Below are 24,336 nucleotides of genomic sequence, written 5' to 3'. Positions count from 1 at the left end.
TTGCCACAGTCCTCTGTGCTTTTTACTGGCCGGGTTGTCTCACCCTAGCTTCTGACTGCACCTGGTTCCCAGGAACAAAATGAGGTTCTTCCCAGGAACAAAACGAGGTTCTTCCCTGGGAGGATGGATTCCAGACAGCTAAGGCAGACATCAGCAAACCAGGCATCAGGAAGAGAGGCTACATCTCAACCTGGATTGGAAACCCAGCTGGAACTGGGGACATGAGCCCTTCTATGAGTCAGACTTTAACACCAAGTACAAGGTTCCGTGGGAGAAAGCTGAGGGGCCACTCATGCCCCTGTTTTGTCATTGGAAACTGGAGGCTGCTCCTATGCGTCCATTCCCACACACGATCATGCATTCACCCACAGATATGTGAGCAGCGTGTGTGCTTGGTGTCAGAGGAAATACAGCAGCTGGCTCACCCCGCCCCTCCCAGAGGGATGATCTACACACAGCATTAAGAGGGGGCACGGAGTCCCCAGATCATGGAAAGAACTCGACGAGTGGGCTGTGAATTGAAGCAGAAGCAGGCACTTTCCAGACAGGAAAAGAGGTGAGGAGAGGCAAAGGTGGTAAGGCACCGTGTTGTTGGTGAACTGGCCAAAGGCTGGGTGGCTAATGCACAGCTGTGTTGGGACGCTGAGGGTAGACAGGGCTCAAGAAGCAAGACAGGGTGGTGAGCAGAATTGCACAAAGCAGTGACAAGGGAGGAGGCCCTGGTACTGAGCTGGGCTGGACTCCAAGGTCACAGGGGGCTCTAACTGGCAAAAAGGAAAAAGCATCACAGGTGTATGTTCATCCTGGAGGACTCCCTGGCAGCCCTGGGAGGACACTCAGGAGAAAGCAGGAGTGGCCATGGAAACTCTAGGTAAGAGAACCTCAGCCTCGGGCAACAGCCCTAGAAACACAGATAAATGTACAGGGGAGAGGACGGCCATAGCAGTGGAGAGGTGACAGAAGATTGGTTATGCACAGGAAGATTGAGCATAAGGATCTGTGAGAAGAAAAATGGGAGCCACCTTCCTTGCCATTGGGGAGGAGCTTGCTAGTCTAGAAAGGGGAGCATTATAGTAAGCCCTGTGTTGGAAGACAGGAATCAGATATTGGTGTGACTCACAGTTTCCAATCTAGAGATGTAGATACATCTAGAAATCAAAGTAGATGTGAATGTGTATATACGCACCAGTGCACACACACACACACACAGAGATACTCCCAGCTCTGTCCTTGGAGCAGGGGGAGCTGGCTTCCAGTCCCTGCGGTGAGGGGGCTTTCACCCAGGCTCTTACTGACCCAGCGACATCCTAGGGGACAAGGAGTCCACCTCCCAGAGTGGTGTTAATAATCAAAGATGTCATTGGAGTCACCCCCAATGAGCCTGAAATCTCTTCATTTTGGCCAGAAAGTAAGAGAGCACTCACAGAACAATGGGTATGTAACAAAAAGACACAGGGGCCAGCCCGTAGAGGCTCCCACCCACCAGGCAAACTATAAATGACTTGGACATCAAAATAGTGATAATATTGGATTACGACCCCTTGAATACAATATGAATTCAAGAGTCTTTGAGTCCCTACTGATAGAAGTAAATGACCGCACACGCTGAAAGCCTATGTGGTCTCAAAGTACCTTCCCACTTGGTGGAGGAGGAGAAGGAGAATAGCAGGAGACAGTCTCAGAGAGGCAATGGGAGGCCTGGGAGCCAGTTATTAGGAAGGGTAAAGGTCTCAGCTTACACACGTCGTGAGATGGGAGACTCGGGAGTTTCGTGTGGTGGAGAGACAGAATCTAACAGGCTGTCACTGGTTGACCTTCAGAGAGAACGCATAGTCTCTAAATACTTTCCTTTATTTACTATAAAAGGGAAAAGAGTAAGTCAACAACAGAGAAGGTTTCAATCTCCACCTAATCAAGGAGTCAAGATGACCATGACCTTGGATGGGACAAGCCACGGTCGGCACTACCTGTGATTCAGAGATGAGAACACGCATTACCACTGGGTGTTTCTGCAGAGAGGCATCATCTAAACCAAATCCTCAGCACACCTTGGCCAGACAACCCAAGGGAGGGGTGGAGAGTCCAAATCCTTAGTCCCTCTGACGTGTGCTCACAGAGCCCCTGCCCTGGCAGGATCCAGCCCTGATTCTCCATTCCTAGTCTGCAGCTGGGGCCCCCAGACACTCTGAGCAGATGACTCCCAGCTTTCCTCTACCCACTACATGCCCGTCGACACGAAATCTGACGTGGCCAGTCCCACTGCTCCATGGCTTGAGGGTGTTTGAGTGTGAGGGAGTTCCTATGTGCCACCTAAAGCACATCTAAAAGTACTTTGCGGCCAAGCGCGGTGGCTCACGCCTGTAATCCCAACACTTTGGGAGGCAGGGGCAGGCAGATCACGAGGTCAGGAGTTCGAGACGAGTCTGGCCAACATAGTGAAACCCCGTCTCTACTAAAGATACAAAAAAATTAACCAGATGTGGTGGTAGGCGCCTGTAATCCCATCTACTCAAGAGGCTGAGGCAGGAGAATCACATGAACCCAGGAGGCAGAGGTTGCAGTGAGCCGAGATCGTGCCATTGCACTCCAACCCTGGGGAACAGTGCAAGACGGTGTCTCAAAAATAAATAAATAAATAAAAAATAAAGCACTTTGCCTCTGATACTGAAAAAGACTGCCTTCAGTTTAAGGAATTTCTGACATCAGCAAGCTGTTGCCAGCTCTCATCTGCAGAAATTAAGCCCGGCCCTCCCTCCTTGTTCAAAGTCAGGAATGCTGGTCACTGGGGAGCGGGAGGCCCAGGCACTGTCTCCAGAGTCCAGTCTTGTACCTGGGCCCTGCCCAAGCACAGACTTTGGGAAAATCCTCCCTCTCACGACCTCCCTTCTGTCTGTTTCCCTGTGCAGCTAGCTTGTGCTCCATCCCACATCCAGAAGGGACAGTGTGCCTCCCAGGGCACTCACCCTCTGGGACACTCGGGAAGTGTTCAGACACACGTGCATCTCACCTTTCCAGCAAACATCTTCCTACCTGTTCCCCAGGGCCATGCTGGAGGGGGAAGACCAGCAGAGGACTTTCGGGTACATGAGGTCCTGGGGCTCAGGATATATGCATGGGGCACCTGAAAGACTGGAGAGCTGGGGAGCTGGCTTCCAGTCCCTGCGGTAAGGGGGCATTCACCCAGGCTCTTACTGACCCAGTGACATCCTAGGGAACAAGGAGTCCACCTCCCAGAGTGGTGTTAATAATCAAAGATGCCATTTGTGAAGTGCCTGACCCTCAGGATGGTCCAAAGCCGGAGTTATCCAGTCGGGTGGAAGCAGGACTTAAAAGCAATATTGCTTTGCACTTTACACGACGCTGTTTCTCACGAAAATCACACACTCAGTAGATACGTGATGAATGAGAGTCCACTGGTCACAGAGGAGAGTGCATTTATTCCACCAGTTTAACCAAAATGTCTCCATTGGCTACACAGTTTCTGGGCACACAGCCTCTCCCCACCCATGGAAGACCCCTGGGGTATGCAGGCTCAGTCTCTCAATGAAGTGTCATTCTGCAACTGCCACACTTCGGGGCTTCTTCTGACAAACAGATGGTGACTTCTGACATCCTTCGCATGGTGTTTTTGCCCGCCCTGGAGAAACCAGCATTTGTTCTCCATTTCCCTCTGCTCTGGGGAATAGTGGGAACAGTGGGAAGTCATGGAGTTCCTTCCCCCTGACTTTGAGAAGTAAATAAAAAATGCTTTCCCTACAAAATTCACCCTCCAGTAGGTGCTTCTTCCCTCTTCCCTGCTCAAAACAGTAGCTGTTTCATTACAGCATGTGCACAGGAGAATAAAAAAAAAAAGTGTTAAATTAAGGTGGCTCTCCCAAGCCCCCTCCAGCCAAGTCCCTGGTAGGATCTCGTCCCTTTCCCTCCCTTCAGAGGAACAGGAAGAATCAGGGGCTGGTGCCAACAGGAGCATCTTCCTTCCTTCACCTATCCATGGATGGAGGATGGGGGTGCCCGGCCTGAGACATAAATAAGGGCCCACCTGTCTCCACCCCTAACAAGCACGGAGCACACCTTTCTCATGGTAAAATGAACCCCCACAGCTATGGGCTGTCTGTGTGCCTCCAAAATCCATATGTTGAAATCCTCACCCACGAGGTGATGATATTAGGAGGTGAGGCCTTTGGGAGGTGCTTAGGTCATGAGGGGAGACTCTGCATGAATGGGGGTAAGGCCTTTAAAAAAGGGACCCCACAAGACCCTTCGCCCATTCTGCCATGGGAGGACACAGATGGAAAGTGCCTTTGATGAACCAGGAGCCAGCCCTCACCAGACAATCTGCCAGAGCCTTGATCTTGGACTTCCAGCCTCCAACTGTGATAGCTTCCAGAACTGCCTGAGGTCGCAGAGCTAAAGAACCACAAGCCCAAGTCCCCAGGTCCAGCTTACAGACCTACTGCTACCAATGGGTGTCCCAGAACCCAAGCACGGGAGAGCAGAGCATCCCCGCACTTCCGACAAGTCAGTTTCCTCCTGTCAAATGAGCTGCCCCACCTATTCTAACCGAAAATGAGAACAGGGGGAACTGTCTAGTTAAGAGGTGCCCTGTGCTGAGGACATCACGATTTACTTTTCCACTCCTTGCCAAGCCAAGCATTTCTTCACCATCAAGTTGACTCCAAGTGGAGAAACCCTGCAGAGTTAGTTTGTACAAAAAGCCTGGAGATCCATAGTGTCAGGACGTACTCTGCCACTTTGAGCACCTCAAACACTAAAAACAGAAACAGGTATGATCACTTCCTCCGGCGGGGGTGGGGCGTGGAGAAAAAGGACACAGTTGTTGGTGGTGTGCCTGGCCTTTTAAACTCTTCCGTGATCATACACTGAGATGCGTAAGAGGGCATTTTCTTTCTTTCTTTTTTTTTTTTTTTTTTTTTTGAGATGGAGTCTCGCTCTGTCACCTGGAGTGCAGTGTGGTGCGATCTCGGCTCACTGCAACCTCCGCCTCCCAGGTTCAAGTGATTCTCCTGCCTCAGCCTCCTGAGTAGCTGGGACTACAGGCGTGCGCCACCATGCCCAGCTAATTTTTGTATTTTTAGTAGAAACAGGGTTTCACCATATTGGCCAGCCTGGCCTCTTCTAGAACACTGAGGAAGAACTAGATGGTAGCCCATGCCACTGGCCACGAAACGGGAGGGCTTTCTACACTCCCCTCCCATAGAAATCTCTGTTACTCTGTTTGATGTGGACAAGACGCCCAAGGCTCTAGGAAGTTTAACAACCCGCTCAGCTTCAAAACCTGCGCCAGACCCTTAAACAGGGTGCTGAGGGTAAGAGGACCCAACCTGGTTCTCCCCTCTCTTGGGGGGCTGCCACGCAGAGGCTGGGGCAGTGGGAGGCAGGTCACCCACAGATAGCCATCTCAGTTACCAGTGTCCTTGCGGAAACCTCTCTAACTGAGCCCTGTCCTGTCACACCTCCCCAGTTTCTTCCTGACCGAAAATGCCCCAACATTCCCTGACTTAGATCAGAAAATGACTACTGGACCACATCTGGAACTGTGGGTAATGAAGCCCTAGGGGATCCCACCCGGGAGCAGCCTGGACAGTTCTCAGCCAACACTGCTCCTCAAATCCCCTGCAGGAGCTGGTTAAAAACATACCGACATCACACGAACTCCACCCCTACTACTTACATCACAGTCAGAGTACACCACAGTCTTGGGGGAACCCTAGGCAGTGATATTTCTTCACCATCTCCCCAGGGGTTCTGATCTATAGTTGGGTTAAGGAGCACAACAGACTCATGGGATTTGGGGACAGAGGCAGGTGCCCTGCTGTCCTGTAGCCTGGAGCCTCCCCCAAGAGGTCTGGACCGAGGTGGGCCAGAGAGCTGCGGCTGACCCTCACCCCACTCCTCTACTCACTGCCTGAGGTTTTTTTATTAATTATTCTGGGCCACAGTTTCTTCGTGTGCTAAAGCGGATGATCAAATTGCAACCGACTTCAAAAGCTTCTTATGAGGATTATGCCAGACAGTGCACAGACGGGGCTCCGGTACCACACCCACAATCATCCCTTCTCTTCCCTCTGCTATGAGGAGTTCCTGCAGCCCTTAATGCTTTGAGGGTAAGGAGGGAGATTCTTCCCAGACAGTGTAAAACTGATACATGGTTTCTGAAGAAGTTGAGCTGTTTTTATTAATATTAACAAATTTTAGCTATTTACTAGAAGTTTTTTTTAAAAGCAAGAGTTGTTTATGTCATTATTGCGACTACAAGTCGGTATTTTTATGCCCTGGGTGGAGTGAGGCAAGCAGGGCTGGAGAGTCAGAGCCTGCTCTAGAGAAGCTCAGCAGAAGGCAGGGTCTTGAGGGCCATCCCCCACTAGTACAGAGTTAACCTCAACACTCCATCTTCCCATACAGGTGGAAGATGTGCCCTCGTAAAAACTCCAGGCTGGCCCTGGTCTCACCACCATCAGCGCTCCAAGGGAGCTAATAATTAAATGCCTCTGATTTAAAGTTCAGTAGGAGGTGGCCCTGCCTTTCCAAACACAGGGTACTCCCAGGTCCCCAACTGAGTGTGATGCTCTTGCCTTGAAGTAATCCCTACTTTACCCAAATTTAACCCCCAAGAAGTTTCCAGTACATGAAAAGCACGCTTCCAGTAGATAACACCGCAATGCTCCAATCCAGAAAAAAAGGAAAAACTAAAATCGCCATCCACACTCAAGAGAGCAGAAATGAAGAGCAGAGACCCTATTTGTCAGCCACGTGTCTGGCCAGGACCCAGCCTCCCGAGCCTTGATCTCATTTCACTGCCCAAGGGCTGAGGCTCAGACCTTAAGCATCTTACCTGAGCCACCTGTCTCACGTGGCATCCACGTCGGGCACCCCCTGGCCTCACACGCAGTCACCACACAGCAGCACTGCTGTTCCGGAGCTGGACTGAGCGCCCAGGACCTGCCGTCACTGGAGGAGAGCTCCTTCCTTACAGTCTTCCTGCATCCCAGCCCTGTGCACATCCACGGCATAAGAGACTGAGGAAAACCCCTCCCCAGGCGGCCCAGGATGTTGAGGTGGTGAGGCTAGGAGCCTGTGGGCGATTTCTACACATCCGTTTTCAGCTTCCTAAAAGATTCAATGTATTGTTCTTATAACTTTTTAAAATATCACTGAAGTATACTTATAACATAGTACTCACAATCCTCTTATCCTCCTTATTTAAAAAAAAAAAATTTTAATGTTATTCAAGCAAAGAAAAAGGCAGTTCAAGTCCCACCTCACCACTGGAGCTTCTCATCCTGTGTCTGCAATGATAGCCATCACGGTCCACCCAGGCTAGCAGGGAAGAGACACAGGCGTGCAGTATACCCCACTCATACTATAAACTACGCGTGTGCCAAGACCGTGGGTCTCCCACTGTGTGCGCTCAGCACCGGCCTGGTAAGACACGGCTGTGCTCAACAGGCTCTGCGGATGGAATGACTAAATCGACAAAGACAGACGCCAGGTTTTAAGGTTACTCTCTTGACAACCACACCCCTCAGTCACGCCCTGGGCTGGGCCTTTGGAGCACCCTGGGCTGTGGCCTCCTATCTGCTGCCCTTTGAATTTCTGATTAGATGGTTTACAATTATACCGACAGGGTTCATTTGTCCATTCATTCATTCCCAAGCTTATAGCCTAGGAGGCAGCAGAGAGAAGATAAAGCCAAGGAGGCGGTGGACCCTCCAGGGTGAAGAGGGAGGCAGGCAGTGTGTGCTGGGCTCCAGTGTAGACTGGGCCTTGCCCAAAACAGGTAGGCAGAGGCTCAGGAGCAAAGGGTGGGAGTGGGGCAGAGGGCAAAGCAAAGAATTGAGGGTGATTCCTCAATTCCTGGACATGTGTTGACTTCAACTGAACTAAGAATTAAGAGAGATAAGGGGCCTATGTCGGGGAGTGGAGGGCAAGCGTGGGTGGGGACCTCCAGGAGTAATCAGCCCTCAGTGGAGCGCTGGGGACATTAGATTTGCAGGCATGCTTCTGTCAAAATTGCTGAAATTGCAGGGGGCAGCGGCACACACTGGACACGAAGACACTTGTTATCAATGGGGTTCTAGGAACTGTTCCTCCCAGCCCTCTAGGTGTCCACCGCTAGTCACCAGCACAAGGTACTGGGGACAACCCTACAGTTCCATCAGCTGGCCAGGTCCACATTGTGCATCTTCCCTGCATGAGGTCGGGAAGGTGAAGGTCAGAAGGACAGCAAGCCAAGGACCCCGCCTTCCAGGAGCCTTCAGCATGGCCCCAAGTCTACGCCGCCATCCACCCCTCCACAGTCCTAACTCCTCAGTGCGTAGCTACTCTGTGCAGCAACACACACAGGAACCAAAGCCTCCCAACGAACCTCAGCCCAGAAGAACACGGAGAAAACTGCGGCTCACCAGCTCATGCGGGCGCTGCCAGGTGCTAACCCCAGATGCACATGCACAGTGGGCTCCAGAATTGTCCCCAGCCACCCTGGCTCTCATCCTCCAACTTCTGATGGAGTCTCACTGTCGCCCAGGCTGGAGTGCAGTGGCACAATCTCAGCTCACTGCAACCTCTGCCTCCCAGGTTCAGGCGATTCTCCTGTCTCGGTCTCTCAAGTAGCTGGGACTACAGGCATGCACCACCACACCTGGCTAATTCTGTATTTTTAGTAGAGATGAAGTTTCACCATGTTGGTCAGGCTGGTCTCAAACTCCTGACCTCAGGTGATCTACCCGCCTTGGCCTCCCAAAGTGCTGGGATTATAAGGATGAGTCACCACCCACCCCGCCCCCCCAGCTCCTAATCTTCACGTTTTTCTTGCCTGCGCCAACTTTCCATGGCATACAGCCTGCTGTAACACATCCCATCTTTGAAAACACAACCCTCCTTGGATTCCCATCCAGCCTTCCCATACCTGGCCTATTTCTCTGCTGTTCCCTTTATAGGAAACCTTCCTCAAAGGGCTGACTATAGTCACTGCCCCTTACCCCAAGGCTCATGGGCTCCAGAATCCATGTTCAACCCATCTCACTGGAACTTTCCATAAGTCACCACCTAGCCATAGCCTTTCAGACGCAGTAAAGGACACTTGCCCCTCACTTTATTCCAATCCCAGCTGCATTTGAACACACCATCTCCAGACACATTTTCTTCCCTGGTCACTGTGATCTCATGCCCTACCTCACTGGTCCTGCCTTTGTCTCCTTTGGAGGGTCTTATCCCCTTGGGTACTTCTAAGTTTCAGGGTGCCTGGGCTCCAACCTGAAAGTCCTCTTTGTGCATGCACCCCCACACCGACTGTCACCCTTCCCACCACCTGTCTGCTGGCTGATGGTCCTGACCCGCTCCAAGCTGCTTCTCCCCTGACCTGCTGAGTCCTGAGCACCACCTGCTCCCACCTTCACTGGGCCATCCCTGAAGCACCACTCACTTCAACCCTCCAAATGAGGACTCCCGGTTTTCTCCCCAACATGTCCTCCCTGCTGCCCTGTCTGCATAAATAGCACCCATTTCCCTACACCGTCTCAACCTTGGGGCCCCTTCTCTTTCTCTTACAGTACACAGCCAATCTGTCAGCAAGCCCTGCAAAATAAAGCCCCAAAAAGGCCCAGTTCCCCAGTCTCCACTCCTACCATCCTGGTCCACCCACCACTGCACTGACCATCTCTCTGCATCCACAGGCCAACCAAATTGAGCTTCTTGAGACAGGAATCAGGACATGACAGTGTAGCACAAAACCCTCTCCAGCTTTTAGAATCTACACCCTTAAAAAATAAATAAATAAAAGTTCTTTTGGCCAGGCACGGTGGTTCACACCTGTAATCCCAGCACCTTGGGAGTCCAAGGTGGTCAGGTCACGAGATCAGGAGATTGAGACCATCCTGGCCAACATGGTGAAACCCTGTCTCTACTGAAAATACCAAAAAAGAAAAAAAAGAAAAAACTTAGCCGGGTGTGGTGGTGGGTGCCTATAATCCCAGCTACTCAGGAGGCTGAGGCAAGAGAATCACTTGAACCCAGGAGGCGGAGGTTGCAGAGAGCTGAGCTCGCACCACTGCACTCCAGCCTGGCAACAGAGCTGAACTCCATCTCAAAAAAAAAAAAAAAAAAAAAGTTCTTTTCATGAACCCACAGACCAACATGATCTAGCCCCTGCCTATTTCTGGCCTGCTCTCCAACCTCCTCAGCCAGGTGCTGCCTCAGGACATTTGCACCTGCTGTTCCTTGCACACGGGACTCACTTTCCCCAGATCCCTGCCCAGTTTATGCCTCTCCTGCATGAGGCCCTAGGGAAAAGTTCATCCATCTCGGTCTTATAGTCATCAGGTATGAAAAACTCACCTCTAAGAGGGCATAAACTCTACTCCATCTGTCTGTCCGGTTCACAGAGATCCCCTGCCTAGAACACAGCTAAGGATTTGCTGAATGAATGAATGATACTCCTGATGGGCCCTGGCACACAGACTGCCTACTGGCCCATTCCAGGTTTTTCATGCTCTGACCAGAACACTACAGTATCAACCCTACCCACATCCCTGCCCTCTCACCTCCATCCCCACAACCTAGTTACTTCATTTGGTTCTTGACAGGGGTGCCAGCCCCATGCCTTGGTCTCCCCTCCCCTCTTCCATCCCTCCCACCCATATCCCCACTCAGCTGAGCACCAGTCCCCAAATGCAACACTGAGGTCTCCCCTGCAAGGCCTTCTCAGGGAGGATCAGGCAAGGTCTTCTGGCCCCTGGCCTCAGGGTCCCACAAAAGTTCTTACATCACAGAGAAGCCCTGCACCCTCACCCTTCCCTTCACCTATCCAAGGCCCAGACGTGAGAAGGGGCCCATGCCTGTTTGCTGAATTAATGAAGGAAGTAAGAAGGGAAATGGTAATAGAAATACGGCCCCATGGTTCCATGGCCAGCAATGTCCACAGTAAGCCTTGATGTATGGAGAGGGCTTGGTGAACTGCATAGCCCTCTGCAAAAGATAAACGCGTAGAACAAATGGGTGAGCAGCCACACCATAGGATCTGTCCTGGAAGGCGGTAACCTTGGCTTGCTGTCCCTCTGACCTTCACCTTACCAACCTCATGTAAGGAAGATGCTGTCCCTAGTTGTCCCACAGCAAGACAGCTAGGACCAGGAGAGAGAAGCACAAAGATGCATTTGCAGCAGGGTCTCAGTGGGCAAGGCACATGCAAACAAAATCTCTATGTTCTTATTTAAAACACTTATCACAATGGTCAATTCTGCTTCAGGGAGTGTGTTCTAAGGCAATGACCACGCCTGGAAAGATGTACGTGGTAAGGCAGGCTACAGAATTACGCACAACAAGAAAAGCTGGAAGCAGTTTTAATAGCTAGCAACTGCGCTCTGGTAATTTTATGGTACTAATATAGAATGGAATTTGAATACTATAAAGTCACTAAAATATAGTAATCACACCCATATTCACTGACATGGAAAACACCCATGGGATATAAAGAAAGTTACAAAACAAAACGGACCTAAGTTTTGGTCATTCCTAAACAGTCTTACCCCAATCCTGAGGAGTCACGCCACCCCTAAGAGACAGAACTTTACTGTGGGGTGACAGCACATCTCCTAAGTTTGCACCCAGCCAAGGAACATGAGCTCACTCAGAAAAGGGGTGAGGAGGGGCTCAGCCTCTTGGGAGCCTTGGGTGAATACCATTCACCAGACCTGCGGAAGCGCCAGGAAGATCTTCCTAAAACACCCGGTTCCCTCAGGAAGCATCTCCTCAGAGTGCCCCTGCTTCTTTCTCAAATGGGCAAACTGGGCTCCCTGCAGCACAGAGGACAGACAAGCTTTAGCACCTGAGCTCCTGGGCAGAAGGCTGGTCTGGTGTCCACTTCCTGCCGCTGGACTCGGGAACCGAGTAAGAGCACGTGGCTAGACCCTGGGCACGTCCTGAATGTGGAGGCCCAGTGGGGCCCAGCCATGGACTGGATGGCTCTGTCTCGCTCCGGGTGTTTCCTTAAAGCAAATGAGGAGACCACAGAGGAGGTGGGTGGGGGCACAAAACGTCATGTGGCTGGAGCCCTGGGTGTGGCCACCTCAGACCAAAGGGAAGGAGTTAAGAGTTCAGCATAGCCACCAGGAGCAGGGGAGCCTTTGGCTGGGTCAGGGTTCAAAACTACAGGGAAGGAGACCCCCATTGGAACAATTCATGCCTTGGGGAGCACTTTGAAAAGTCATTAGACAGTCTATAATGAGAACTACGAAAACCTTTGCACTGCAGACCCCACTCATTCCACACCTGTGAATCTCAACTCAAGAAGTGTCCACAGACAGGACAGAAACATCATCCCAGCACAGGCAAAGTTAAGCCAACAGACCAAGGTTCACACTGTGCACACGTGTGAGATGAGTGGAGAGTAAGAAGTGTGCAAATTCATGGAATGGAAGTATGGCTGTATCACCCTAAATTCTTGCACTTTCGGAGACTGAAATAACAGGGAATGACGTCTGCTAAGGCACAGCTGGAGCGGGGCAGGGGTGGGGTATGGAGGGAGGCTACAAAATCGTATGTCCACGGGGACGGATCCTTGGCCTCTCTGCAGATGCACTCCTTGTGTTAAAGTGCTTTTACAAGGAAAATGGAAACATTTAAACAGACATTGAAAAGGAGCAGCATTGTTACCCACCATATTTATCTGCATAAACCTCCCCACGCCCATCACATTCTTCTGGTACACCTAATTCATTTCTTCTTTTCATTATTTTTCTCCTGAGGCTATTTTGGCTGCAAGATGGATTCTGACAGAATAACAGGGATTTGACAAATAAAAGGAATGCTTATGGATGCGTTAACAGTAATCTCGCCAAGCCAGGAAGTCGTCTAGAGCTTGGCACATGAGTGAAGGCGAGAAACAATTTGCCTGGAGAAACAAGAAGAAAAATAACAACAAAAAATCACTCTCTGCCTCCGTTGCAGATATCAACAAGACACACAAAGACACACACCTCATTGTGTTGTGCTTTGCTTTATTGAACTTTGCAGATACTGAGTTTTTTTTTTACAAACTGAAGGTTTGTGGCGATCCCACGTCAGTGCTATTCTCTCCCAAAAACATGAGCTCACTTCAGGTCTCTGTGTCACATTTTGGAAGCTCTCACCGTATTTCAAACTTTTTCATTATTATTATATCTTTCATGGTTATTCATGATCTGTGCTATTTGATGTTACTATTGTAATTGTTTTGGGGTGCCATGAACCAAATCCATATAATAAGACCGTGAACTTAATGGATAAATGTTCTGTGTGTTCTGATGCTCTGGACTGCTTGTTCCCTCTCCTCGGACCTCCCTATTCCCTGAGACACAACAACACTGAAATCAGGCCAATTAATAATCAGTAAGTGTTGAAGTGAAAGGAAGAGTCACATCTCTTAAAAGCTAGAAATGAGTCAGCGTAGTGGGGAAGGCATGTGCTCAGACAGGCTAAAAGCCAGGCCTCTCGTGCCAAACAGTTAGCCAAGGTGCAAATGCAAATGAAAAGTTCCTGAAGGAAATTAAGTGTTACTCCAGTAAACACACGAATGATAAGAAAGCAAAACAGCCTTTTTGCTGATACAAAGAAAGTTTGAGTGGTCTGGATTAGAAGATCAAACCAGCCACCACATTCCCTTAAGCCAAAGCCTAATCCAGAGCAAGGTCCTCTCTCTCTTCAATTCTATGCAGACTCAGCAAGGTGAGGAAGTGGCAGGAGAAAAGTTTGAAGCTAGCAGAGGTTGGCTCAAGAGGTTTAAGTAAAAAAAGCCATCTCCATAACATAACAGAGTAAGGTGAAGCAGCAAGTTATTCAGAAGATCTAGCCAAGACCATTGATGCAGGTGGCCACACTAAACAACAGATTTCAATGCAGACAAAATCAGCCTTCTGTTGGGAGAAGATGCCATCTAGGACTTTCAAAGCCAGAGAGGAGAAGTCAATGTCGGGCTTCAGAACTTCGAAGCACAGGCTGTCTTGTGAGGGACTAAGGCAACTAATGACTCTAAGTTGAAGCAAATGCTCATTTACCGTTCCGAAAATTCCAGAGCCCTTAAGAATTATGCTAAATCTACCCTCCTTGTGCTCTGTAAATAGAACAGGAAAGCCTGGATGACAGAACTTCTGCATACAGCATGGTTTAGTGACTACTTTAAGCTCACTGTTGAGACCTACTGCTCAGAAAAAAAGAGATTATTTTCAAAATATTACTACCTGTTGACAATGCACGTGGTCATGCAGCAACTCTGACAGAGATGTACAAAAAAATAAATGGTGTTTTCATGCCTACTAACACAACATCTATTTTACGGCCCATGGATCAGGGAGTAATTTTGACTTTCAGCTCTTTTTTTTTTTTTTTTTTTCTTTTTGAGACGAAGTCTGGCTCTTGTTGCCCAGGCTGGAGTGCAATGGTGCGATCTCAGCTAACTGCAGCCTCCAGCTCACAGCAACCTCGGCCTCCAGGTTCAGGTGATTCTCCTGCCTCAGCCTCCCGAGTAGCTGGGGTTACAGGCGCCTGCCACCAAGTCCGTCTAATTTTTGTGTTTTTAGTAGAGACGGGTTTTCACCATGTTGGCCAGGCTGGTCTCGAACTCCTGACCTCAGGCGATCCGCCCACCTCAGCCTCCCAAAGTGCCGGGTTTACAAGCGTGAGCCACTGCGCCTGGCCCTCAAGTCTTACTTTTTAAGAAATACATTTTGGGCTGGGCACTGTGGCTCACGCCTGTAATCCCAGTACTTTGGGAGGCCGAGGCAGGTGGATCACCTGAGGTCAGGAGTTCCAGACCAGCCTGCCCAACATGGCGAAACCCTGTCTCTACTAAAAATACAAAAATTAGCCTGGCATGATGGCGGGTGCCTGTAATCCCAGCTACTTAGGAGGCTGAGACAGGAGAACTGCTTTAACTCAGGAGGCGGAGGTTGCAGTGAGCTGAGATCGCACCACTGCACTCCAGTCTGGGTGACAGAGGAAGGCTCCATCACAAAAAAAAAGAAAAAAAAGAAAGAAACATTTTCTAAGGCTATAGCTGTGATAAGTAGTGATTCCTTTGATGTATCTGGGCAAAGTCTATTGAAAACCTTCTGGAAAAGATTCAACAGTCCAGATGCCTTTAAGAACATTTGTGATTCATGAGAGGAAGTCAAATTGTCAATATTAACAGGAGTTTGGAAGAAGTTGATTTCAACCGTTATGAATGATCTTGAAAGTTCAAGACTTCAGTGAAAAAAGGAGCCGCAGATGTGCTGGGAACAGCAAGAGCACTAGAACTAGAAGTGGAGCCTGAAGATGTGACTATTGCTGCAATCTCATGATCAATCTTTAATGGATAAGAAGTTGCTTCTTATGCATAAGCAAAGAAAGTGGTTTCTTAAGACGGAATCGGGCCGGACATGGTGGTTCATGCCTGCAATCCCAGCATTTTGGGAGGCCAAGGCAGGTGGATCACAAGGTCAAGAGATCGAGACCATCCTGGCCAACATGGTGAAACTCCGTCTCCACTAAAATACAAAAAGTAGCTGGGCATGGTAGTGTGTGCCTGTAATCCCAGCTACTCAGGAGGCTGAGGCAGGAGGATCACTTGAACCCAGGAGGCGGAGGTTGCAGTGAGCTGAGATTGTGCCACTGCACTCCAGCCTGGCAACAGAGCAAGACTCCGTCTCAACAACAACAACAACAAAAAAGATGGAATCTACCCTTGATAAAGAAGATGCTGTACATATTATTGAAATGACAACAAAGTATTTAGAAAATTACACAAATGTGGCCGGGTGTGGTGGCTCAAGCCTGTAATCCCAGCACTTTGGGAGGCTGAGGTGGGTGGGGGGTTCCAGACCAGCCTGGCCAACACGGTGAAACCCCTTCTCTACTAAAAATACCAAAACTAGCCAGGCTGACAGGCGCCTGTAATCCCAGCTATTCGGGGGGCTGAGGCAGGAGAATCTCTTGAACCCAGGAGGCAGAGGTTGCAGTGAGCCGAAATCATGCCATGGCACTCCAGCCTGAGGGACAAGAGCCGAGACTTCGTCTCAAAAAAAAAAAAAAGAAAGCTACAAAAATGTAATCGTGTAAATGTAATAAAGCAGCAACAGGGTTAATTCCAATTTTGAAAAAAGTTCTACTGTGGATCAAATGCTATTAAACACCATGACGTGCTACAGAAAAGTCTTTCATAAAAGAGTCAACTGACGTGGCAAACTTTATCATTGTTTTATTACTTTTCTTTTTTTTTTTTTTTTTTTTTTGAGACAGTGTCTCGGCTCTGTCGCCCAGGCTGGAGTGCAGTGGCGCCATCTCGGCTCACTGCAAGCTCTGCCTCCCAGGCTCACACCATTCTCCTGCCTCAACCTCCTGAGTAGCTGAAACTACAGGCGCCGGCCACTACGCCCAGCTAATTTTTTTGTATTTTTAGTAGAGATGGGGTTTCCCTGTGTTAGCCAGGATGATCTCGATCTCCTGACCTCCTGATCTGCCCGCCTTGGCCTCCCAAAGTGCTGGGATTATAGGCGTGAGCCACCACGCCAGGCCTATGATTGTCTTATTTTAAGGAACTGCCACAGCCACTCCAACCTTCAGCAGCCACTGATCAGTCCAAAGCCATGAACTCGTAGGCAAGACCTTCCATCAGCAAAAAGATTTTAACTTGCTGAAGGCTCAAAAGATTGCTAGCATTTTTTAGCAATAAGGCATTTTTAAATGAAGACATGTATGTTGTTTTTCTAGACATACTGCCATTTTCACACTTAATAAACTATAGCTTAGTATAAACAACTTTTATATGCACCGGGAAACTAAAAGATGTGTACAAGTTGCTTTATCTCCATATTCATTTTATTGCAGTGGTCCAGTTGGCACCAAACTGCAGTATCTCCAAAGTAGGCCTGCACACACATAATACACACATGCACATTATATGCACATACAGACACATACATGTAGGTATGCATGCATGCACGGTATACGTGTGTATTCATGTGGACACACATACGTGTGTGTACATATACATTTAGGAACGTGAGCTTACATGCACACATACACATATAAACACACACAAAGGCGGAGGCAATCAGTTGGAGTTCAGTGTGTGAATCCAATGTTCAGATTCTCCTTGAACGCACAGGCCCTCTTTTCTAGAATAACCCTGTTGACGATTGGGCAGTAAGAGGTTCTAGTGAAAATGATACCAACTGCAGAAGATCCTGGAGACATTTTAAAATCAAAATGTGATTTTTTAAAAATTACCTTTAATAAAACAAAACTCAGCCACTCTAAGGAGGCTCCCAGATAGATTTTAGAGTCCCCATTCTGAGACACACTAAAAGCCAAGACCCCCTGAGCAGGGTCTCTCCAGGCCGTCTGGGGACAACTCTGCACCCCCATGAATGTGGGTGTTCTGCCTGTCCTGGGGCTCTAGGGACCCGCCGGCCTGAGTCTAGGCATCTGAAGTTCTGAGGTAGGGAACTGAGGACGACAGAGGGCCCCACATCCCTTAGGCCCAATCCACAGGCGAGCATGATTACTATTTTGTTGGTTGTTTGACTTTTCTTTCTCTAAGCCCATAATTGTGACTTCCTCCCCACAAGTTCCTCTGGTCAGTGGGTACATCTGAGTCACACTCTGGGGGCAGGGGCGAGTGAAGCTTCCCAAACCGAGGGAAGCAAAGCAGAGGCATGAAGGCTGAGATCTTCAGGGGCTGCAAAGTGCGGGCCCCAGGCCAGATCCTGCCCACTCTCGCTGGCTGGTCTGGGGGTCGTGCAACCTCCCATAAAGCCAAATGGCAAAACTCCACAAATCTTTGGTACAGTGAGCACGGCATGCAAGGAAGGAATAGCACCTGGTGATTCTCAGTGCAAGGGTGCTGGGCAGTAGGGCAGGTCGCAGCCAAGAGGCCCTACTCCCAGCCCTCCGTCCTCCAGTCCCTGCCACCAAGCCATGCCCCCCATAGACAATGATAACCAGGAGCAGCGAGGGTGGGGAGCAATAGAACCTGACCTGAGCAGGGCATGCAGGATGCCTAGTCCCCATCTTCCACCAGTTGGTGATGCACCCGAATCCTGGTCTCTGCCTGGAGCACATGAGGAGGAGGCTCAGATCCACCTTGGAAAAGTCCTACAAATGTCCAGGGTCAGAACAATCCTTGAGGCCAACAGTGTGTCTGGGAAAGTTCATAAGCGTCCTGTGTAAGGGAGAGGCTGACTTTTCTTCTTTCCTCAGGGGTGCAGTCACAGGTGAGATGCACAGCCTGTTAGAGGCTTTGAAAACCAGCGGCCGCCAAGGCTGCTTCCACCAGGACCATCAACCCTGCCTGCAGCGAGCTCACAAATGGACCTTTCTGTCCCAACACTACTATTTAACCCAACCCTTGCCCATCTAGGGGGTGCTATCTTTTAATCTTTCAAATACAGAAAAGGAAGAGTCACAATGTGGAATGAAAAAAATGGCCCTGTCCATTTCTGCAATGCCTTTCCTTGCAACACATACAGAAATCTATCTTAAGTAACAACCAGGTAAAGCACCCATATGGGTAAATAACTGAAGGTTTCACGGGAATATGACGTGGCAACTGGCAGAATATTCTCTGGGATTTTTCATCCTAGTTTGTTTTTCTAAGTGCCGACTGACTTCTCTGCCTACTAATAATTGGAGGCGCTGGGGACATTTGGAAATGTGAGAACATTTTAACCATCACCACCACGGGGGTGGCCACTAGCATGTAGGGGGAGGAGGCAGGGAGTCCACGCCATTCCTGGAGCAAACTGTCCAACAAGGAATTATTCCAGCCCACATGCTACAAACCACACCTTACGGGATTACATTCACGGTTTAAGAACGTGTGTCATAGAATTCTCCAGAGGAAGTCTCCAAACTGGAAGGACAGCCTCTTTTCCAGAGGGCTGGGTAGAAGGCCCGTGGTGAGCAGGCCTTGGGACATCTCTGCTGTCTGCCCATTGTCCCTCTGGCAAATGACGAGAACCTCTGCACCACCCCCACTCCCACCCCCACCAAGGAGGCCTGAGCACCCGAGGCAGGCCCAGGCTGGCCCTCCACTGTCCACCCCCATGTGGGCGCTGACGCCTGTATACAGGACACTGCTTCCTTCAGGCAAGAATGAGGGAGCCCGCTCCTAGCATCAGAGCCTCTTGTAGGTTCCCAACATAAAAGGAAACAGGGAATTTGCCGTCCTGATAAGAGCAAGCTACAGCAAGCCAGTGCCGAGGAGGATCAAAGAGGCTGCGCCACCTCCCAGGAATGCTTCCTTGGCCTGCATTGTTTTCTTCTTTTATTCTTACCCCAGGGCAAAAGGCAAAGCTCCCAGTCTGTGCCTCATTTCAGGCTAACTTGACACTTGGCAGAGGGTCCCACATCCTCCTCCATGCAAGAGTGGGTGCCTCCACCGACCCCAAATGTGTCCATCAGCCCGACTTCAAAGAGGCCGACCCCAGCACCTCCCCACCGGGCAGTGGAGCACACCTGCAGGGACCAAGGAAGGCCCAGGTTTTCATTCTAAGGACTTGGGATTCAGGTCCACCTCTCCCATCACCTACTTGCAAATTTCCACCGACTCCTGTTTCCTCGATGGAAAAACTGAGACAAAATAACTGCAGCCTCCCGGGGCAGGTTTCCCACACATGAGGAAAGGACAGGTTCCACTGTCTCCCCCCCTCAGCAGAGGGTCCCAGCTCTGCCTCCCCAGGGCCCACTCTCCCACACAACCACCCTATGGGACATTCCTCTGTGTACACCTGCAGGAAAATCCTGATCAGGGTCCCAGGCCAAGCCCTCCTTGGTTATGTTCAAGGCCGTGAGCAGGAGAGAGCTTTGCATGACCCCCACGAGCCCTTCCACTCACCTGGGAATGGCAAAACTGGCCGCGAATCTCCCAGAGCCCAAATCTCCCCAGAGGGAGTCCAAGGGAAAGCACTGGAAGGCAGAAGCAAAGCTCGCAACGCCCATATATATGGACCTCCCATGTCACTCTTCCAATCCCATGTTTAATGCATATTTAAATATACAAACAGGCAGGGCGTGGTGGCTCATACCTGTAATCCCAGCGCTTTGGGAAGCCAAGGTGGATGGATCACGAGATCAGGAGTTTGAGACCAGTCTGGCCAATATGGTGAAATCCCGTATCTACTAAAAATACAGAAATTAGCCAGGCATGGTGACGTGTGCCTGTGGTCTCAGCTACTCGGGAGGCTGAGGCAGGAGAATTGCTTGAACCCGAGAGGTGGAGGTTGCAGTGAGCCAAGATCGCGCCACTGCACTCCAACCTGGGCAACAAAGCAAAACTCCATCTCACAAAAAAACAAATAAATAAACAAACAGACATCGAGACACATTTTCAGCTTTTTAATAAAGGGAGCGGGAGAATTCCCCAAGGAACAGTAGAGGCGGCTTCACAACATTCCATCTTAGGAATGTGACCTTGGCGAGTTCCAAGAACTTTCTGGTGCAGGGCGGTGCCTCGACCTCGTCACATCATCTTTACGCACCCCAGGACCATGCAGAGAATGGAGAACAAGAGGCAGGGATAGGGGCTGGAAGGGGCTAAAACAAGAGCCACAGGAGCCAATCTTATGAAACGCCAGCCCTCCTGCTCTACATCTCTGAGGCCTCCATCAAACTTCACAGCATCCTATGGCCCCAGTCTCCCTGGGGCCCTTGTCCATCTCTGCACTCACTTCACCTCCTTCCACTTCCCCTCATTCCAGGCACAAGCTCCACTGTGCATCTTCATCAGGGCGATGGGGCAGCCTGGGGACCAGGACACGCGGAGAGAGCTGCTATAGCATAGGACATGGGCCCTTTTACGCAAACCCTGGCCTTCACATTCTGGGGGTCGAGCAGCCCTGATGATCTGATGAAGCCACAAACCCTCTGAGAACAATCCACACACACTACACCCAGCTTGAAGGGATTCACGATGCTGCTGAGGGTCACTGGGGCCCCAAGGCAGGAAGCTGGGTCTATATCACCTGCTCCACCCCCGCGGGACTGCGAGAGCCGGCTGCCGGTCTCCCTTTGCTGCCCACCCCAAACTGGGCTTTTATGCATCATTGCCATGGTCCGAATGTCTGTGACCCGCCCCCTAACCCCAATTCCTACGTTGAAGCCCTAAACCCCAAGGTGATGGTATGAGGAGCTGGGACCTTAAGAAGGTGGTTAGGTCATGAGGCTGGAGCCTCAGGATGGGCTTAGGGCCTCATAATAATGACCCCAGGGGGCTCTCTCACCCCTCTACCATGTTAGGGCCATAAAAGGCACCGTCTGTGAACCAGGAAACAGGCACTCACCAGACACCGAGGGCCTTGATCTTGGACTTCCAGCCTCCAGAACTGTGAGAAATAAATTCCTGACATCTATAAATTGCCCAAACTAAGGTATCTGGTTACAGCAGCACAAACCAATTAAGATATCACTCTGGGCCCGGCGCGGTGGCTCAAGCCTGTAGTCCCAGCACTTTGGGAGGCCGAGATGGGCGGATCACGAGGTCAGGAGATCAAGACCATCCTGGCGAACACGGTGAAACCCCGTCTCTACTAAAAAATACAAAAAAACTAGCCGGGTGAGGTGGCGGGCGCCTGTAGTCCCAGCTACTCGGGAGGCTGAGGCAGGAGAATGGCATGAACCTGGGAGGCGGAGCTTGCAGTGAGCTGAGATCCGGCCACTGCACTCCAGCCTGGGCGACAGAGCGAGACTCTGTCCCAAAAAAAAAAAAAAAAAAAAAAAAAGGTATCACGCTGTCCAAACCAAAACCCGGTTTTCACCATGAAATGCTGGTGTTTTCATGTCTTCCACAAATCTGCCCAACCAAAGCCCTAACTTCTCACCCAGTGGCCTTCTCTCCAGACTCCCTCATCCCCATCTCTGCTACTGTCGGGAGCACCCAGTCCTTGGCCAACGCTGCCTGTGGTCTGGCTGGCTGCTCCTGCGACCCTTGAACTGGGATCCCAGCACAGACATCAGCCCACACTTGACCCCCTTCTTCAAGGGGCAACGGCAGTCCCACCTCTCAGCACCCCAAGCTTGCTCCTCCCAAATCCACTCAGAACAGTGTCCCTTCTGAGGTCCTGGCTGGGAGACTTGGGGCTGTCCTGGAGCCTGAAGCCTCCAAGTCCTCAGTGAGGAACCCATGCACCACCAGATCCATATAGAAACAGGCTGTGATCGGCCAGGTGCGGTGGTTCACGTCTGTAATCCCAGCACTTTGGGAGGCTGAGGAGGGCAGATCACGAAGTTGGGAGATCGAGACCATCCTGGCTAACATGGTGAAACCCCGTCTCTACTAAAAATACAAAAAAAATTAGCCAAGCGTGGTGGCGGGCACCTGTAGTCCCAGCTACTCAGGAGGCTGAGACAGGAGAATGGCATGAACCCGGGAGGCGGAGCTCACAGTGAGCTGAGATCCTGCCACTGCACTCAAGCCTGGGCAACTGAGCGAGACCCCGTCTAAAAAAAAAAAAACAGGCTGTGATCCCCAAGCAACCCTATGTGACCCCATGTCGGGCAGGCGGGTGTCCCCATAGACAACTGCCAGACCCCTGGTCTCTGATGTCAGGTCACAGTGACTGCTCACCCCAGGGATTTCCAGGTGTGACTTCACGAAAATATCACCATAACACCAGAAGTAAACTGAGGCACAGTGTGGTCACCTCCTTGTCCAGGGTCATAGTTAGGACGTGGTGCGATCCCCTTCAGAGGGGAAGCTAGGACAGACGCTCATGCCTCTGTAGCCCCACACACCTAGGTTTATTCTTCTGTAGCTTGAGGGCGATATTCTAGTGCTTTGTCCTTGTGTCTCAGAGTTGGACACATGGAGCACAGGGTGCTCAAATTCCTGGAACCTTATTCTTAGGGGCCTGTATCTTATCACGCTGCCTTTGGCCACCACTGAGTGTGTTAGAAACTGTTGTGTTCCACTTCTCTACTGTGGTGAGTGCAGGGTATGACTGAGGACTACGCAGGGACCCTGTGGGACCACCCACCTCAGGATTCAGCCTCAGAAACGTCTCTACTTTCCAGAATAACATGTTTCTGTTCACTGTCTGTTTTTCTTAACTGTTCGGTTTTTTTTTTAATTGCTTAGATACCAAGAAACAATTCAAAACCATTGTTTCCCTCATCACAATGACTGTCAGGAAGCTCATAGCCAAATCATGCAGTCACCTCAGAAGTGTGAGGCTGTGTGATTCCTTAGGTGGGTTGCAGGTATCAGCAAGGGGCCAATTTTTAAAACAAAATTTGCTGAATAAGTAAATGGAAGAGTCAAGCAACATTTTAGAATGAAAAATATGGCCACAATATTTTTCTCCCAAGACTCATCAAAAGGTGGAATCTATTTCCTATCCCTGGCATCTGAGCTGGTCTTGCTTTGGTCAATGGAATAGAACCTGAGGTTTTGCCTGCAGCTTCTGCCTTTGCCCTTGGGTGACCTGAGATGAACCTGCTCAGAAGCAGGACCACGAAGACAGAAAGGCTGGGCTGTGAAGACCTGCTGAGCACAGCTCCCACATAGCCAGCCCACTGGACCTCAAGAAAGAATTTATTTTCCTTTAAACCACCAAGTTATGGGGTGGTCTGCTTCACAGTACATAGCTGGTTCGGCCACTGAGTCTACTGGTAATCTCAAGAAGTCAATACTTACTAACAGTCCAAGGTGGCAAGGAATTGAAACACAGTTGCAATACAGTTTGATAGGTAAACATTTCTCCATTGCAGTAATGATGGCAAAAATTCCCTGTGCACCCTGACCATCCAGGGGAGGAGTGGCCTCCCTTCCTGGGACTGACCCAGTGTATGCCTCTGACCTGGAGATCGTTTGGAAATGGAAAAGCCAGCTCATTTTTCCTCAACAGAGTTCTGCAAAAAAAAATCTTTGTCATTGATAGTTATCTTAAGTAGACTCAAAGAGATGCAATTAGATTTATTTGGTCAAAGGTGGATAAACACTTGAAAGGTCACATCCTTCAGTCTCGTCCGCTGCCTTGTTTTTCTTCCCTCCCAATATGGAGTTTCACTCTTGTTGCCCAGGCTGGAGTGCAATGGCACTATCTCGGCTCACTGCAACCTCCGCCTCCCAGGTTCAAGCAATTCTCCTGTCGCAGCCTCCCAAGTAGCTGGGATTACAGGTGCCCACCACCACACCAGCTAATTTTTGTATTTTAGTAGAGATGGGGTTTAATTATATGGGTCAGGCTGGTCTCAAACTCCTGACCTCAGGTGATCCGCCCGCCTTGGTCTCCCAAAGTGCTGGGATTACAGGCATGAGCCGCCACGCCCAGCCTAGTCTGCTGCCTTCTACTGGAGTGCAACATTTCA

The 24,336-nt window shown here is 50.1% G+C and overlaps 1 protein-coding gene across 22 annotated transcripts in view; it reads right to left on the bottom strand.

Annotated features, from left to right (window-relative positions):
- TNS3 (tensin 3) overlaps positions 1-24,336 on the bottom strand; it is a 308,803-nt gene that overhangs the window by 263,554 nt on the left and 20,913 nt on the right. The window contains exon 1 of one of the 22 annotated variants that reach the window (XM_077996786.1): positions 6,854-7,487. The exons of 20 other annotated variants lie outside the window; for them this stretch is intronic. The gene's annotated coding sequence lies outside the window, so the exon portion shown is untranslated. Of the gene's footprint in view, positions 1-6,853; positions 7,488-24,336 lie in introns of those variants that run through there. One more of the 22 variants, XM_077996790.1, reaches the window with a different exon arrangement.

This window comes from Macaca mulatta, chromosome 3 (assembly GCF_049350105.2).
Source record: "Macaca mulatta isolate MMU2019108-1 chromosome 3, T2T-MMU8v2.0, whole genome shotgun sequence".
NCBI lineage: Eukaryota > Metazoa > Chordata > Mammalia > Primates > Cercopithecidae > Macaca > Macaca mulatta.
This window is presented reverse-complemented; position numbering and strand designations above follow the sequence as displayed.